This window comes from Monodon monoceros, unplaced genomic scaffold, assembly GCF_005190385.1.
Source record: "Monodon monoceros isolate NGI ecotype Baffin Bay Population unplaced genomic scaffold, NGI_Narwhal_1 Super_Scaffold_3, whole genome shotgun sequence".
Lineage (NCBI taxonomy): Eukaryota > Metazoa > Chordata > Mammalia > Artiodactyla > Monodontidae > Monodon > Monodon monoceros.
The window spans coordinates 19,237,442-19,249,510 of NW_021703780.1; the positions used below are offsets into that span (position 1 = coordinate 19,237,442).

General features: G+C 36.0%; 1 long non-coding RNA gene across 3 annotated transcripts in view; it reads left to right on the top strand.

The window, feature by feature from the left end:
- LOC114906978 overlaps positions 1 to 12,069 on the top strand; it is a 586,545-nt gene that overhangs the window by 454,790 nt on the left and 119,686 nt on the right. For all 3 annotated transcript variants that reach the window (XR_003796584.1, XR_003796586.1, XR_003796585.1), the window contains one exon: positions 4,263 to 4,358. This is a non-coding gene — a long non-coding RNA (uncharacterized LOC114906978). The remainder of the gene's footprint in view (positions 1 to 4,262; positions 4,359 to 12,069) is intronic.

The following is a 12,069-nucleotide window of genomic DNA, read 5'->3' on the forward strand; positions in this document are numbered from 1 at the left end:
TCCTTTTGTTTCAAAACTCATCCTCCCTCATGTATTTATGTCAGTCCCCCTGGGATATGTACATGACTCACTCCCTCACCTCTCTCAAGACTTGGCTTACCTTTCAATTCCAGCCACCCTATTTAATTAAAAGCATCTTCTTCCTCTGATGACTTGGTCCTCAGGATTCTTCTTAAAGCAATCACTTTCTAACTTACTCTCATTTATTTATAATGTTTATTATTATTGCTTATCTCCCTCAAGTAGAATGTAAGCTCCAATAGGAGCTTTGTCTATTTTGCACACTGATGTGTTCCAAGCACCTAAAACGGTACTTGGCTCGTGGTAGGTACCAATAGTTATTTGTTGGATGAATGAACAAACATGAACAAGTATTTTGGTTGCTTGCTTTCTTCCCTGTCCTCCCAAAGGAAGAAGTTACTTAACTCATCTCTAGATAAGACGGATCATGATAGCTGCTACTGCAGAAGAGATCAGGAAGATGATATGATTTGCTTGTTTACATCTGAGTTATGACTTTGTAAGATAGCACTACGGTTGCATACTTGACGTCGGGTATGAGAAAGCTTTCTTCATTACTCCCTCTTCTACCTAACTAGTTCAAGGGCAAGGAATGCATTTACTGACTCCCTCACCTCTGATTATCTCTCAGTAAATCTGGACAGAACACATATCACTGCTCCACTCAATCTCTGTCATTAAATACACTCCCTAAACAACTGGTCTCCAGGTTGACCCAAAGGGACTGACTTCTGCTGTATTTCATTTCCTTGGATAGATTTGGCCAATGTTTTTGTCATTGCAACCGAATTTTGTGCCGATTAGAGTCTACCAGAGACTTCCCTGACACCAGCAAGTATATTTCTCTCTGGAACACAAGTTGAACTTGAGGTACCGTCCCCAGTGAACAAGAATAGTCAAGTGTAGAGAAGTAATATAATCGACTATCCCCTCTGGCTAAAAACTGTTTGCCCGGAATCCACAACCTACTGGAAAATGCAATGCAAACACCTGCTATTTACCAATTTCCTGGGATAAAATATGATTGCAAAAAATACTTCATTAGATAGATAACATTTCCAAAGGTTGAATTTCCAGACTTGATCAAAGAAACCCTTCTTAGAAGATCCGTTGCATTTACCCTGAGTGCCTAAGTCCCAAAGAACAAATACATCTTTTCTTAATGTTTGAAAATGCTATTATGGCATGCTTTCTCATTCTCCTTAAAAGAAAAAGATCATAATAGTTTTGTTCAATTTATTCTTGTGGTTGTCTTTAGTTCTTGCATTGATTCTTACCCTAACCTGGAGTTGGCTTCATTTTGTCTGTATCAAAAGATCTTTTTGTTTTTAAAGTAAAATATTGCAGGAAGTAGAAACTTGTGTTTTTCTGTGAAAATATTCTATTATTTTTTTAAAAAAGAGTGATGATTCAACCTGCAGCTTTTATGTATTGCTTAAAAGGAATGAGTGCCATCTGTTTGTCTGCTATGAGGGTAAGGGACTGAAGCAATTTGTGGTTAAGTAAATTAGGTATGGAATTGCTTTCGTTATTGTTTCCACTGAAGGAGTTTTTTCTAGCTCTTTTTTTCCTCTTTAAATAAACTAGTGGATTAGAGATCCCACTTCACTTAGGATGTGACAAGGCTGAACAAGCAGTCAGACTCCAAGTCACAAATGGATTGTGTCGCTAAAATGTGTTTGTTATCTTCTTTTTGTTCTGTGACTAATAAATTTTTATGTAGAAATTATATTCCTACACTAGTTAACGTATGCCTCCTCTCATGATATTTTTTTATGTGAGAAATGAATAGAGGGAGATATTTCAGTGTTTTTGCTTTCATATCTCTTATTATTTCAGTTTTTCTTTTCCACTTTCCTTATACTTTCTCTTTGACCTTTCTGAGACTTGTCTTTTGATTCCTCCAATTTACTCTTAATCTCAGCTCTCTTGAGTGGCTTCACTTCCTTCCCTAGCAAGCGTTGACCCACTTTTCCATCAACTACACACATTAACAATTTCAGATTCTTTGCATTCTGCTACAAATGTCTATCAAGTCACTATTCCTATATTATCTGTTCTGACATATTTTTGGTCTGATCTTCTTCTGCTCTTTCACCAACATCTCACGGACCTCACATCTGGGAATTGAAGTTGGCATCCTTCTGACCTCCATTCTGTAGTCTACACTATTTCCCCTTCTCCGTGGAGTAAAATTCCTCCTCTTTAGTAATACAATACTCTTTGGTAATCCTCTTCCAAATTTTCACAATTTTCTTTAGTTCTTTTGCCTCATTCCCACTCCCATTCTTTTACTCTCAGCAGGAAATTTCTACATGTTCCTTACAGAGAAACTAGAAACCACTAGGTATGCATTCCCTACACTTGCCACTAATATAAACATTTGTCCTTATCTTATTTCCATCTCTTTCAAAGGAAGAGTTGCGCTTCCTCTAACCAAGTTTAATCTTTCCACCTATTCTTTTGTACTTTTTCCTCATCCTTCTTAAGCATCTTTCTCTATGACTAATGGATGAAACTCATAATTTTTATCTACTTATTCTCCATTAAACCCTTTCTGAATTGTCTTTAAAGGTATTCTTTGTAAAAATAAAGAAATAAAACAATTCCTAAACATTTCTTTACATGTTCTCTTCTTTTGTTCATTTCAATCAGGCTTCTGAAAGATTAGTCCAGTGGTAGAACAGTTTCAGGAGAAGTCGGGTTCTGGAATATGACTATGGGGATAGGAATGTAGAGTGGAGGTGAAATGAACAGGACAAGAAGGGTAAAGAAACTGAAAGGCTATTATGTTAGATGGGTTGCCAAAGTGAAGTTTGAAGTCACCTAAAATAAAGGCCCAACTTAACCAGGAGAAAAAGACTATGACCAGGCACTAAAATATTAGTAAGTGAGCAAGTGTGATCAGAGAGTCTGTGGATGATTTATGAGGTGGATGAATAAAGATTAGCGTCAGCTCCAATGAGCAGGATTTTTACTTTATGGAGAAGGGGAAATAGTGTACACTCCAGAATGGAGGTCAGAAGGATGCCAACTTCAATTCCCAGATGTGAGGTCCATGAGATGTTAGTGAAAGAGCAGAATCCAAATGAAAGAGCTGCAGGAGAAAATGGCTTTTCATGGCAGAGTCATGAAGAGTGAGGAATTTCAGTGAAGAGCTCACAAATGAGGGAGAAATCTGTAACTGTGAATCAGGGTCTCCAACAGGTACATGGTGGGTAAATACTCAGCAGTGAGGTCAGATCAAGGAAAAATGAGCCTGGAGCAGCAACATGTATAAGAATCTAGATTGTAGATGAGGAGAAAGGCTCAGATCTTGGGCAATGAGCAAGGATAACAGACTTGAGTAATGGCAGACTAAACTGGCCACAGACTCCCAAGATTTGCCGTAACAGCTTCCTATTCATTTGGGAGAGATCAACCATGGCTTGGGTAACTATAAGTCTGAAGGGAGGGGTATTGGATGAGGAAATTCTGACTTGAGTTGATTGCACTGGCTCTGATGACAGGCTCTGGGTGTGAGGTTCCTCCACAGAAACTCCCTCCATGGCAGTGTATGTGCTGTAGAGTGAGGGTGGAGATCTAATGGTCAGAGGTGTAGTCATAGAAGCTGAGAGAAGCTCATAATTAATCCAAGCTTTATAAATCCACAGGAGCCATTGACCATCAGCATCTCCAGTAGTAGTCCCCAATTTTGTATTAATTGATGTGTCACACGGTGAGTTACCCAGTATTCTATCCAGAAAATGCAGGAGTTGTGATTGCTGCACATGCAATTATAGAAATGCTGATCATCCCTTTTTTTCCCCAGTAGACACATATTTTTGTTTAAAATACAACCATTCCATGAAGTTACTTGAATCTGTTCCTGATGCATTTACTGATGGAAAACAGAATTGGGCTAACTTTACTTCTGGGTTTGATGTGCTTTCCAGACTTGTAGGTTTAGCTGGAAGTAATCCTACTCCTTGTAGTGTGAGATGCTTTAAGGTGCTTTGCTGCACTCACCGTGGCTAATCAGAGGTAAGCAAAGGGACAGATATAAAGTTAGCAAAATGGAGAGCATAAATGAAAGAGCTCTACTTAGCTAATCTGAATATGGAAATAAAGTAAAACCAGGAGGCACAGTAGGGATAGCCATGTTAGAATTTCCAATTTTCATCCAGATATTGTACCTCAAGTAGACCCAGTTGCTGGTATCAAACATGCTGAAAGCATATTACAATCTCTGTCATCTACAGATTATGTTCATGCAGATGTCATGTGCCTTATGATGGAAAGACTTCCAAAAGGGGAAAGTGGTTTTCTTCCTGTCAAATGTAGTAAACAGAAACCAGGTAAGTCAGCTTTGCAGCCTGCAATCCTATTTGTTTGCATTAGGTTGACTTCTCTCATATATATCAGGCTGTATATCCATTCTGATGATGTATACATGGAAAATTTTCAGTGCAAAATCACATGGGAACCTCCACAAGATCACTCGGACATGCTTTTTCTCTTATTTTTTCCTGCTGTGATTTTGGAAAGCTGTACTTTTCTCCTGTTAAAATGATTAGTGCTTTAAGTGAATGAGATCACTTACTGAAATAGAAGTCCAGCTAACCCATATTCTCATATCGTGATCTCATACGGGCTCAGCCTCAAGAGAGGCCCCCTGAGAGATTTTGCAAAATTGTTCATCCAATTGTTGTATGCGGCCTCTGTTCAGAAAGGAAACATGGTTGACAAAATCTAGTAAAAAGGGCCCCTGGATGCCAAAAACAATATAAACCCATGTGTGCCTTAATATAGGCTGCTATCTTGCAAAAATAAACTTCCTCTGTTGTACATGTAAAGCCCATGGAGCATGAAACACCTGAATGCTTATGTAATCCTCACTCTGTGTGTAGTGAGAAGCCCAAGATGTTGAGCTCTGTGTGTAGCCCTGTGCCCACAAATGGTCCACGGAGCATCTGGGGATACTGAGACTTAGCCTCCAAGCTTCACTTGGCTTCGGAGCTTTTGAGTTACTGTTCCTCTGACACATATACCTTTTGATTTCCCACTGATGAAACACAGCTAGGGACAGTGGTCACTGAACATGTCTTATATTCTAAGTAGATCCAAAAAGTGATCATGAATATGTGAGATGAAGTATATTGATGCCTGCAGGATCAATCTAGAAAATACTGCAGGGACTTCCCTGGCAGTCCAGTGGTTAAGACTCTGTGCTTCCACTGCAGGGGGCGCGGGTTCAATCCCTGGTCGGGGAACTAAGATCCCACATGCTGCGTGGTGCAGCCAAAAAATAAAAAATAAAATAATGATAATAATAATAAAAGAAAATATGGCAAAATAGTGCTTACCACTTTACTGAGCTCTCTCTTGGTCCTCCCCAACTTCCTTCCTTGTCAGAGTATTTTTCTTCCCTCTCTGACTTCCCTCTCCAGTCACCTTCCTTCTCCTAACTTGCTCCCTCAAATCCTTCTCTTCCAAAAAAAAAAAAAACCAAAAACAAAAAATGCACTTCATTTTGCTTATAAATCTCTCTTTTTTTGTTGTTTTGAGGTAAACTTCACACAAAGTGAAATATACCAATCTGAAGTGTACAACTTGATAAGTTTTAATAAATCTACATACCTTGTCCCACCTTCATCAAGGCATAGAATGCTTCTAACACCAGAGAAAGGTCCCCAGTTTCCCATCATAGTTCTACTCCCATAGGCAACTGTCACCTTGATTTCTGTTGTCATATTGTCATAGTTTTGTTTGTTTATGAACTGGTAGAAGAATGGACTTGTATAGTATATACTCATTTTTTCCGGCTTCTTTCAATTAACGTAATGATTTTGAGATCTATCCATGTCGTAATGTGTGCGCCAGTAGTTGACTTTTTATTACTGCAGTGTAGTACTCCATGGTAAATATCCCATAATTTGTTTATTATTCTCCTGTTGATGAATATCTAGTGTGTTTCCAGTTTTTGACATTATGAATAAAGCTGCTATGAAAAAAAAAAGTCTTGTATAAGTCTTTTGAGGGATATGTTTTCATTTCTCCTGGGGAAATACTTAGGAATGAAATTGGTGGTTTTGTTTAACTTTATAAGAAACTGACAAAGAGTTTTCCAAACTGGTTGTACCATCTTCCCATTCCACTAGAAACCTATGATATTTCCCATTGTTCCAGGCACTCATCATGTTTGTATTTTTACATCTAGCTCTTCTAGTGGATGTGAAGTTGTATTATATTCTGGTTTTAATTCCCCGATAATTAATGATATTGAACACCTTTTCATATGCTTATTGGCCATTCATATGCCTTCTTTTACCAAGTGACTGCCTTTTGCCTATATTTATAAGGGAAGAGAGGTTGTTTGTATTTTTATTGATTTATTGGTGTTCTTGTATATTCTGGGTACATGTTCTTCGTCAAACATAAGTATCTCAAGTATGTTGTCTCATTTTATGACCAGCCTTTTGTACTTTTTAATGCTGTCTTTTGATGAACAGATGTTATTTTTAAACTTTTTTATTAAGTCTAACTTTCAATGTTTTATTTTATGCTCAGTGATTTTTGTGTCCTCTCTAAGAAATCTTTGCTTACTACAAGGTCATTAGGATATTCTCTGTTTTCTTCTAGACATTTTATAGTTTTAGCTATCACATTTCTAATCACCCCAAATTAATTTTGTGTATTGCATCATAAAGAGGCCAGATTCATTTATTTAGTGAATCATTTTAATCTAGTTGTTAAAGAGCAATTTTTATAACTATATATTTTTAATTGAATTGAGTTAGTACCTTCATAAAAAAGTCACTTGACATATATGCCAGGTCCTAATATTGAAATATCTTCCGTTTTATTGGTTATTTTGTCTACACTACATCAACACCATACACTCTTGATAACTAGCTTTATAGCAAGTCTTGAAATCATATAGCATAAGTCCTTCAATAATATTCTTCAAGATTTCTCTGGCTATTCCAAATGTTTTGCTTTTCCATATAAATGTTATAATTAACCATATAATGTTATAGCTTCCCAGCTTAGATGACATCAGTGGTAATACCTTCTAAATTTAAAGAGGAAATAATACAATTTCTACATGAAATTTTCCAGAAAAATAAATAAGGAGAAAACCATGTCCAATTCCAAAATTTAATAAGACCTGCATATTGATGATTCAAAGACCAGAAAGACACAACAAGAAAAGAAAATTACAAGCCCATATCACTAATGAACATAGATGTAAATATCCTTTATAGTATTAAGCAAATTGAGTTAGACAGTATGGAAACAGAATAGTTTATCATGTGCTAGTGTAATTTATCCAAGAGATATAGAGTTAGTTTAATTTTTAAAAATCAATGTAATTCTACCATATGACCCAGCAATCCCACTCCTGGGCATGTACTCAGAGAAAACCATAATTCGAAAAGATACATGCACCCCAACGTTCATTGCAGCACTATTTACAATAGCCAGGACATGGAAGCAACATAAATGTCCATCAACAGAGGAATGGATAAAGGAGATGTGGTACATATATACAACAGAATATTACTCAGCCATAGAAAAGAACAAAATAATGCCATCTGTAACAACATGGATGGACCTAATCTAAAAAAAAAGGATACAGATGAAGTTATTTACAAAACAGAAGTAGAGTCACGGATGTAGAACACAAACTTATGGTTACCAGGGGATGGGTGGGGGAGGGATAAACTGGGAGATTGGGATTGACATATACACACTACTATATATAAAATAGATAACTAATAAGAACCTGCTGTATAGAGCAGGAAACTCTGCTAAATACTCTGTAATGGCCTATAAGGGAAAAAAAAATTTTTAAAGAGTGGATATATGTATATGCATAACTGACTCACTTTGATATACACCTGAAACTAACACAACATTGTAAATCAACTATACTCCAATATTTTTTTTAAATCAATGTAATTCATCGTATTAACAAACACAAAGAGAAAAAATAAAGTAAAAACATTTGACAAAATTGACTCCTGTTCATGGTAAAAACTCTCACTAAACTAAGAATAAAACAGAACTTCTTCAACCTTAAAGTTAACATAATACTAAATGGTGAAAAAGTGCATGCTTTTCCCTCAACATCAGGAACAAGGCATAGATGTCAACTCTCACCACTTCTACTTAACATTATGCTTAACATCCTAGACAATACAAGAAGGAAAGAAAAAAAGGTAGAGTTAAAGGGAAGGAGAACAAAATATTTACAAATGATATGACTGCCTGTGTAAAAATCCTAGGGAATCTACAAAAAAAAAAAAGATTCAAGAAATAATATGTGAGTTTAGTGAGGTCTCAGGATACAAGATGAATACACAAAAAATCAATTGTATTTGTATATGTTGCAAGTGAACCATTGGAAATTGAGACAAAAATCCAAGTTATTTGTAATAATGTAAAAAAAGTGAAATATTTGGGGGTATATTTTTCAAATAAGTGCAAAATCTGTAACTAGAACCTAAGAAATACTGCTGATAAAAATCAAGACAAATAAATTTAGAGAGATGCCATATTTATGAATCAAAATGCTAAATATTGATGCAATATAAATTCCATAAACTGATCTTTAGATTCAGTGCAATTCCAATCAAAATGCTGGCTGCCTTTTTTTGGTAGAAATTGACAAGCTGATTCTAAAATTTATGAAAAAAATTAAGGGACTTTTGAATAAGAACATATTTGGAAGACTTGCCTGATTGCAAGACTGATTATAATGACACAATCATCATGAGAGTGTGGTGTCAGTTAGAGTATAGACATATAGATTAATGGAACAGAACAGAGAGTTTAGAGAGAGACACACACATATGTAGTAATCGGTATTCAACAAAATGCTAAAATAGTTTAATCGGGAGCATATAGTCTTTCCAACACATGATGCTAAAATAATTGGACAACCTAATGGAAAAACAAAAATAAAGAAAAGAAAAAAACAAAACAAAAACCCAAACCTTACATTATACATATATACTCATTACTTCTAACTGGATCATTTAAATGTAAGAGCCCAAACGATAAAACTTATAAACATTAACTTAGGAGAAAAATGTTCACAAACTTAGCGTTATATTAATTAGATAGAACAGATAGAACATTAAACATAAAAGAGAGAAATTGATACATTGGACTTTACTGAACTTAAAACTATTAAGAATATAAAAAGACAAGCCACAGGCTGGGAGAAAATATTGGCAAAACATATATCAGATAAAGGACTCATTTCCAAAATATAGAAAGAACACTTACAAATTAATAATAAGAAAAACAAATTTTCAAAATGAGACAAAGATTTGAATAGACATTTTCCCAAAAAAGATACAGAATGGCCAATGAGCACATGAAAAGATGTGCAGCTTCACTAGCCGTTAGGAAAATGCAAATTAAAACCACAATGAGATACCACTGCAGACCTATTAGAGTAAATAAAATTGAAAAGCCTGACTACATCAAGAATTATATAGAGCAATTAGAATCATTGTATATTGCTGGTAGAAATAAAAAATGTATAAATTACTTTGGAAAACACTTTGGTAGTTTCTTATAAAGTTATACACACACTTAGAGTAGGACCCAACAATCCCACTCTTAGATATTTACCCAAGAGAAATGAAATATTTATTTACATAAAGATTTGCGATCTAATTTTCATAGCAGCTTTATTCATAATAGCCAAACAACTATTGGAAACAATAGTGGAAACAACTTGGCCATCAACTGGTGAATGGACAAATAAACTATGGTATGTACAAATAATGGGATACTGCTCAGCAGTAGAAAGACACAAGCTACTGATGCTATGCAACCGAGTGGATGCATGTTGAAGGCATTATGCTAAGAGAAAGAAGCCAGACATAAGTAATTACACAGTCAACAATTCTATTGAATAAATTTCTGGAAAATGTAAAACTACAGTGACAGAAAGTAGATGTGTTTGCAAGTGGCTGAGGGTGGGAGTAGCAGATTGACTCCAGAGGGGCACAGGATACCTTTTGGGGTGATAGAAGTACTCCATATCATTATTCTGGCGCTGGCTACTTGGTTGTATGCAATTGTCCAAACTCATTTAATTGCGCTCTCAAAATTGGTGAGTTTTATTATATATGAATCATAGCTTGATAATTGCGATTCAAAATAATACAGTTCCAAAATTGTATCAGAAATATTATAAGGTATTAATTGGCAATGCAATAATGCAAAGAACAAAGAAAAGACAATTTCTGCACAGCATATCCAAAACCTGAACAGTCTCTTCAGAGATCAGTGACTTAGAATGGCCTCAAGAAGTCCCTGTTTTAAAGGGACATGAATTTTAATGGGAGATTTCTATTTGAAATTCAGGTAAGGGGTGTGTGTGTGTGTGTGTGAGATTGTGTGCATGTCTGGGGCTGAGGGACTAGGGATGGAAAAACTGAGGTATCAAGGGAGCCAATGGAGAAAGGATGAACTGGACCCCTGCCCTAGAAGGGGAAGTGCCAAGGGCCTGGCCAGGTAGGCTCCTGGAGATGCTGGCCAGTATTGCTTTGAAAGCTCTTTGCTTACAAGCGCTCCTTGTTTACATGTAGTAATCCATCACCACCCATAAAATACTCTGTGTGTAAGCACCTTTCCTCAGGAATAGAGAGGCTACAGATTTCCTGTTAATATGCAAAGTATTCCATTTAGTAATGGCTTTCAGTGGGCTCATTTTAAGCTCTCCAACTGCTACAGTAATAGATCAATTCTATAAATTGCTAACAGTCCATGTTTGCACTAAATATAACCAAATGGCAACGTATCTCTAAAGTAAACAGATGAGTTTTTATTCTGTTCAATTTTCTCCAAACAAAATTAATCTTACTACTGTTTCTTGCTGCAAGTTATCTGGAAATGACATTTTCTCCCAGTCTGCTTGGAGGCATTCTGAGAATACAAGAGGCCCCTGTATTCTGTTTCTTGCTGCTTCAACAGGCAGGAAATTCTCATAGAAGAGACAATTGCACGAAAAAGCCCTGGCCTCCACGCATCACCTTACAGCAGCCCATGCTTGGTCCGTGATTCCATCCATCCCTTCTTTGCTCCTGGAAACAAATATTCATTATTTTACTTCAAAACTTTGGGCTCAGAGGATAAACAGAAGTGGGAAAGGCATGGCGGTGAAACAGTGGAGCTAGTTTAGAGAATATTTACTGGTTTTCCCAGAGGCAAGTGGGGGGATGGTTTAAGAAGTACAGACTACTAGGTACAAAGTAAATAAGATATGAGGATGTAATGTACAGCACAGGGAATATAGTCAATACTTTATAACTACTTTAAATGGAGTATATAACCTATAAAAAAATATTGAATCACTACGCGGTCCACCTGAATCTAATGTAGTATTGTAAGTAAACTATACTTCAATTAAAAAAATACATACATAAAAAAATCCACATACATTAAAAAAAGAATTGTTGAAAGCAGTTGAGATAGAAAAGGCCTGATGTTAATCTTATCCTTTTCCATTCCACAGCAGAAAGCAGCATACAGATCTGGCTTTGTGCCTACAAACCTAGGGTTTGTACATATTTGCATTTCATTTCATTTGTATGTCCCACAAACATGCCCTAATGGCTTCAGACTAGATGGTATCCTCCATCAACATCTATCCTCTTCCACCATAAAACTGAACAAAAATAAAAACATCCCTTCCTAGTAAACTGAATAAAATATATTTCTTTCAATGTTTGAATCAATATATTTCACATGCAGTTGAATCTAGTTAATTGTACCAGAGAGAATCAGTGTGCGGCACCCTGGAATTTACATTAGTGTGACAGAGCCTTTATCTGGAACACACCTAATTACCTCCAGGTAACTATTGCCTTCTTCTGCCACTTGTGTAGCCCCATTATGTGTATGCAAAACGAAACCAAAAACCAAACAAATTAAAAAATGTATTGTGATCTAAACATGCTTAATATAAATACTTATTTCTCTTCAAAAACCTAGAAGACCCTACATGGCAGGTGGGAGGTTCTTGATCTGTTTTAACTCAAGAGT